The sequence below is a fragment of the Ascaphus truei genome, chromosome 4 (genome assembly GCF_040206685.1).
Source record: "Ascaphus truei isolate aAscTru1 chromosome 4, aAscTru1.hap1, whole genome shotgun sequence".
Lineage (NCBI taxonomy): Eukaryota > Metazoa > Chordata > Amphibia > Anura > Ascaphidae > Ascaphus > Ascaphus truei.
Window position 1 is genome coordinate 245940278 of NC_134486.1, and position 6509 is coordinate 245946786.

At 43.5% G+C, this 6509-nt stretch overlaps 1 pseudogene; it reads right to left on the reverse strand.

Annotated features, from left to right (window-relative positions):
* Positions 1–5919: 5919 nt before the first annotated feature.
* LOC142494019 (5S ribosomal RNA) lies at positions 5920–6036 on the reverse strand (annotated as a pseudogene).
* Between the last annotated feature and the right edge of the window lie 473 nt (positions 6037–6509).

The window sequence follows — 6509 nt, forward strand, 5'->3', positions numbered from 1 at the left end:
AACATTTATTTACAAATACTGTACAATGTTGAAACATTTTAAGTGCACAGCAATTCAGTACAGTTCTAGATGGCAGCAAACAGGGCAGGTTTTCAGGGCAACCTTGAAAACTGTGCCTGTTTACGGCCCCCAGGGACTGGAGTCGTGCATGTCCTGTGTAAAAAAACACACAACAACATCTCCTTTGTTTAAGTACAGCAGGTACTGTAGGGCAAAATATGTACAGTACAATACAGTTCAGCACAACATTATGGTCTCACAGAAAGTCCTCCACATTGTCCATCCATGGCCGATTCCTTGCATGGCGTAAAACGCCATTAATGCAGTCTCGAACGCCTTTCATTACAGGATCTGTAATTGGATAAAAGCGCCGCATTTCATCCACAATGTTTTTACTTAAATTGACAGGAAGCGCCTTTTTTACACGATTCCCATCGTAGTTCACTTTGAAGGCCCAGTCGCAGTACAACGAGTAGGGAACATGGTGCTTAAAAATGAACAAGGCATACTTGTGGGGTACACCAGCACTCTTCACCCTATACTTCTCCCTGAGCTTCGGTGGCAGATCGCACAGGGTGATGTCGGGTACCGTATCGATGCGAGCGGGTTTAGGTCTTTGGGAGCGGGTGTGCTTGAGGCGACGGGCGATGGTAGGTTGTCTGGGAGGAAGCTTTACTCCGGTCGTGGTCGCCGTGTTGTCTCCTGGCGTGGTCTTGACGGGGCTGTCATGTCCTCCTCAACGGCATACATGTACACTACATCTTCTGGTGGAGGGGGTGCGCTTGGTGATGGAAGGGGGTCGAAGGTCCCATTCATCACATCCATGTCACCCCCCTGCTCCGGCGTCGGGGAAACAGGGGCATTAGCACCGAGCAAATAATGTATGCCCGCTATGTCAGCCTCTATCTTCTCCATCCGTCGATCCATCCGTTGATCCATTTGTAGCATCCGTTGCTCCACATTTAACATGGTCTCCAGAAGCAGATCTATCTTTGCTAGCACAATACAATTCCCGGGGAGATCCACACTTATCCCATTCAGCATCCGGTCTAACGAGCTGCTTCTTGTGCATGGCGTCTGGACATCTGGGGGGATGGGTGCAACGGAGGATGAGATGGGGGTTCCATGGACAGAAGCGGCATCGACATCGAGGAAGAGTGGAGGAGATGACCTGTGGATACCTGATAGAGGAGAAGCGGCAGCGTCGTCGAAGAGGGATGGAGAAAGTGACCTTTGTATTTCCGGGCGAGAAGCAGAGTCGTCTAAGCGCAAAGGAGACAGTGACACGTGGATTTCAGAGGCGGCAGCATCGTCGGATGGAACCGGAGAAGATGGGGGTGGAGAAGACGGGCTGAAGATTTCTGGGACAGCTACAGCAGAGTCGTCGAAGCATATGTGAGGAAGTGGTCTGCGGTTTCGATTGGTTGGCTCCCATTCGTTTTGCGTCGAGAGTACATCACCGTATATCTTCTTCACATAATGAGGCTTACGTCTAAGAAAACCCTTAGCCTTTGGGGTCAGCAGAAGGTTTTCTTTATTGGCCTTAGCCTGTCGCTTTGGCATGGAAACGGCAGCCGCCTTTAGCTTTTTCAGCTTCACAGGCACGGCAGAGGCGAGTGGGTTCCTGCGTCCATAGAATCGGGGCTGATCCATGGAAGCAGGTGGCACAATGCAGTATCTGGACAAGGGCAAGTTCAGATAAAGATCATCGAGTGGTGGGCTATGCAAAGTGTGTAACCTTTTATACATGGCGACCAGGTACAGGTGTTGAAAGTGGGCGTACTCTAATGTGAGTCATTACCGTATAAATACACCATCCATTTTGTGTATTGACTGCACATAGAATACACATCGACTAAACATCGAATATACATTCTTGTGTTTGTATTTCTTTCTACTCGCAGCAATGCCTGTTAAAAAGATTTCAAAGGAGCTCAGCATGCGAATTAAGGATATGTACACGAGCGGACACCGAATTGCTGCTATCCAGCGCTGGTTAGCTACTTCTGACCTCGTTGTGCCATCAACCACCGTGTGCTATCATGCATACGGAAAAAACAGAGACCGCAAAAGGGCACCAAGTGTAACTAACGCGTAAGTATATTTATAAAACTTAACAAAAAAAAATATATAAAACTGTACGTACTGTACTGTTCATACAGTGCAGTACATCTACAGTACAGTTCTGTATCTACTGTAATACTGTTGTTATTTCTGTTGATTTATATTACAACATTGTCATGGAACAGGAATACCCCTGTCTGCACTTCTGTTTCAACCCCCCCCCTTTCCTCGCAGCTCTGCTTGCCAGCTTATTAGTGCCAGCTGTATGTGTTGGGTTCTGCACACAAACACAGTGCTTGTGTGATAAATACAGTAAGTCCTCGTTTTACGACGCTTCGCTTTACGACGCTTCGCTTTACGACGAATGGCTTATCCGACGCTGTCCAATGCATCCCTATGGCCGGTTTTACGACGCCAAAATGGCTTATCCGACGCTCTTACGACGCTTTGCAAAGTTGCAACATTATGTCAATCAGAAGGCTGCAGTCAGGGAAATCCTCCAGATCAGTCTGTGTGAGGGTTTTGTGGGGTATTTATGCCTTTAAACACGTCTAACAGTTTTATTATACAGTTCTGGATTCAATAAATAGAATCTTTACATCATAATGTATGTGTGTGCAGCATAATCTTATTGTTTGAGTAAAATATTTTGTGTATTTTAGCATTAAAAACGCCTTCAGGAACGGAACGTTTCATTTAAACAGTGTTCCTATGGGAAAACGGGTTTCGCTTTACAACGTTTCGCTATCCGACGCCATTTTGAGTAACGCATTGCGTCGGATAACCGAGGACTGCCTGTACAGTGCCATTTCCCCTCTCCCAACAGCTTGCTGTATTAGAGATGCAACATTATTGCTACATGTTGTAGCTCCCCCAGACACTCCTGTGAGTTGCCATAGCAGCCCCAGCCTTTCTCTCAAATGGGCTAGTCTGCTTTCTCCCCCTCTGCTCTGCCCACAGATGGTCTGTCCCCAGACTATCTTACTAGCCAGTATACATTGCCATTTCCTTTCCACCACACCACTGGACGAGTGAGTACCTTGCTGTAACCCCTGTAATGGTGCTGCAGGATTATCTTTTCACCTCCCTTTACTACTAAGCACACACAGAGATATTTAGACCTACACCTCTACACAAGAAACTGTTTTTACCTGCTTTCTCCAAAATAAAGTAAGAAAAGAAACAGACCTTGTCGTGCTTGGAAAAGAGGGCCGAGTTGACACTATCTGAGCTAAGTCATCTTACACGTGACCCTCTGGCTTCCAGAATAGTGAAAAGATATCGTGTGCCTTACAGACACTTACAGGAGCTGCTACTCCAGACTCCATGGTAAACAGAGCAGTCTCAGAAGCACCAAGTAGCTCAAACTGCACACAGCCTGCAGCCTTAACAGACAAGCAGCAGCCTACACTGCACAGCAGCTTTGTAACAAACAGTGCTTCTCACACAAAACCTAACTGCCTTTTCTCTGTCTGAGTTCACCCTCTGCACAGCCCATAGTGAGGAGCCACTTCACTATACACAATACTGTATTTAACCATTTAAAGAATCTTAGTGGAGATATCTCCCTTTTAATCTTCTTCATCATTTTGGTGCCTAAAGTTTGAAGAATTTTTTTTTATTATATATATGTATATATATATATATATTATTTTTTATTATTTATATATACAGAAAACAAGAAGAAAAAACAGGCGCACTCCTAGTTTGATAAAGTATAAAACAGTATTTATGGGATTGTAAAATATAAAAAGCACACTCACAGAGTAAAAATAATAGCATTTATGAGATATACTCAATCGCCTTGAAGCTGTGAAGGGAATGTATCAGCCTGTCCCGTTGGTGCCACCTCTGGTGTATCCGTTTGTTCAGCAAGGTGCACTGGAGCCACCGCAGTCAGATGATGTAATAATCAGCAACACGGTCAGAGACACCCTCCAGATACACCTCCCACAGCTCTCACTGCTCACCAGCAGGCAACTGCAAAACCGGAAGCGACAGCAGTCCCAAGCAAAATAGCAACAGCTCCAAGGTACGCTCTCCGTTCGTGCAGTAATGTCAGCCACAAACTCGCCTCTTTGGGAAACGCCCTACGCGTTTCGTCACTAAGGACTTCGTCAGGGGTGAATTCAATGGTCAATAGGGGTGTCCTTTATATCACCTTTACTGTTGTGATTGGCCAGTATGGATGGTGGGCGGGTACTTTCAATTTCCCAAATTTAACCCTGTTTCATTGCTGGACAACATTATACATGACAATCATAAAGCACTAGAGCCTATTTGTAAGAAACTGTTTTTACCTGCTTTCTCCAAAATAAAGTAAGAAAAGAAACAGACCTTGTCGTGCTTGGAAAAGAGGGCCGAGTTGACACTATCTGAGCTAAGTCATCTTACACGTGACCCTCTGGCTTCCAGAATAGTGAAAAGATATCGTGTGCCTTACAGACACTTACAGGAGCTGCTACTCCAGACTCCATGGTAAACAGAGCAGTCTCAGAAGCACCAAGTAGCTCAAACTGCACACAGCCTGCAGCCTTAACAGACAAGCAGCAGCCTACACTGCACAGCAGCTTTGCAACAAACAGTGCTTCTCACACAAAACCTAACTGCCTTTTCTCTGTCTGAGTTCACCCTCTGCACAGCCCATAGTGAGGAGCCACTTCACTATACACAATACTGTATTTAACCATTTAAAGAATCTTAGTGGAGATATCTCCCTTTTAATCTTCTTCATCATTTTGGTGCCTAAAGTTTGAAGAATTTTTTTTTATTATATATATGTATATATATATATATATTATTTTTTATTATTTATATATACAGAAAACAAGAAGAAAAAACAGGCGCACTCCTAGTTTGATAAAGTATAAAACAGTATTTATGGGATTGTAAAATATCACAGAGTAAAAATAATAGCATTTATGAGATATACTCAATCGCCTTGAAGCTGTGAAGGGAATGTATCAGCCTGTCCCGTTGGTGCCACCTCTGGTGTATCCGTTTGTTCAGCAAGGTGCACTGGAGCCACCGCAGTCAGATGATGTAATAATCAGCAACACGGTCAGAGACACCCTCCAGATACACCTCCCACAGCTCTCACTGCTCACCAGCAGGCAACTGCAAAACCGGAAGCGACAGCAGTCCCAAGCAAAATAGCAACAGCTCCAAGGTACGCTCTCCGTTCGTGCAGTAATGTCAGCCACAAACTCGCCTCTTTGGGAAACGCCCTACGCGTTTCGTCACTAAGGACTTCGTCAGGGGTGAATTCAATGGTCAATAGGGGTGTCCTTTATATCACCTTTACTGTTGTGATTGGCCAGTATGGATGGTGGGCGGGTACTTTCAATTTCCCAAATTTAACCCTGTTTCATTGCTGGACAACATTATACATGACAATCATAAAGCACTAGAGCCTATTTGTAAGCAGTTTAAACATATTCCTACTAACAATTGAAAACGAATAGCTAGATGAATGAACAACATACAAATAATAAATCTTAAAAGGACAGAGATGAAATATTGGATACATCCAAAAATAAACTATATATAGAAGTAAAAGAATAACACATTAAATAAGCCCAGAAAAATCTCATTGGAGCAACACACAAGCATAATAAAAATCATAAGAGAAATGCATGACGTGTGAATTTAAAAAATAAAAAAAATAAAAAGGGGGAGGTGAGGGGAAAGTAAAATGAAAAAACAGTGGAAAAAGAAGGGGGAAGGGAGGTGGGAAATGGAACAGGGAATGGAAAAAGGGGAAGTGAGTGAAGGAAAAAGGGGAGAGGAAAGAGAAATATGGAGAGGAAGGAATAACAATAAAATACATAATATAGGGGATAAAATAACATTTTTAGCCTACAGCACCTGGTATTCCCAAGTGGTCTCCCAGTGGTACTAACCAGGCCCAACCCTGCTTAGCTTCTGAGATCAGACAAGATGGGGCACATTCAGGGTGGTGTGGCCGCAGGCAAATTATATACCAAATAATATATCATTAATAACCATTAGAATAATCATAGACTGGAGAAAGCAGAATCAGAGACAGAAAAAATCTCAGGACCAATAGGGGCCACAACTCCCCAAAAACGTACAAAAAACCTTTGTGTCAAAGTATGTGTAATCATAGGCATAGACCTAATGTGTCTATACTATTAATTAATAATAATGATATTAATAATATATGCACTTTCCACCTGTTATATATATATGTATAATATTATATTGTATACTGAAGCATGTAACATACCCCCAAATCCATTAGGTGATTATTGAACAGAATTAGTTTGAGTATATACATCAGCAGTTAGAGGGTTAATGAGACTGTGTGTTATTAAAAATTGCAAAAAAAATGAGAGCCACGCTCGCACCGCGTTATAAGCGGATCGTGCTATAACGGGGTTGATCTGTGGTATGATATATCGCAGCGGTGCGCAAAGGGGCGC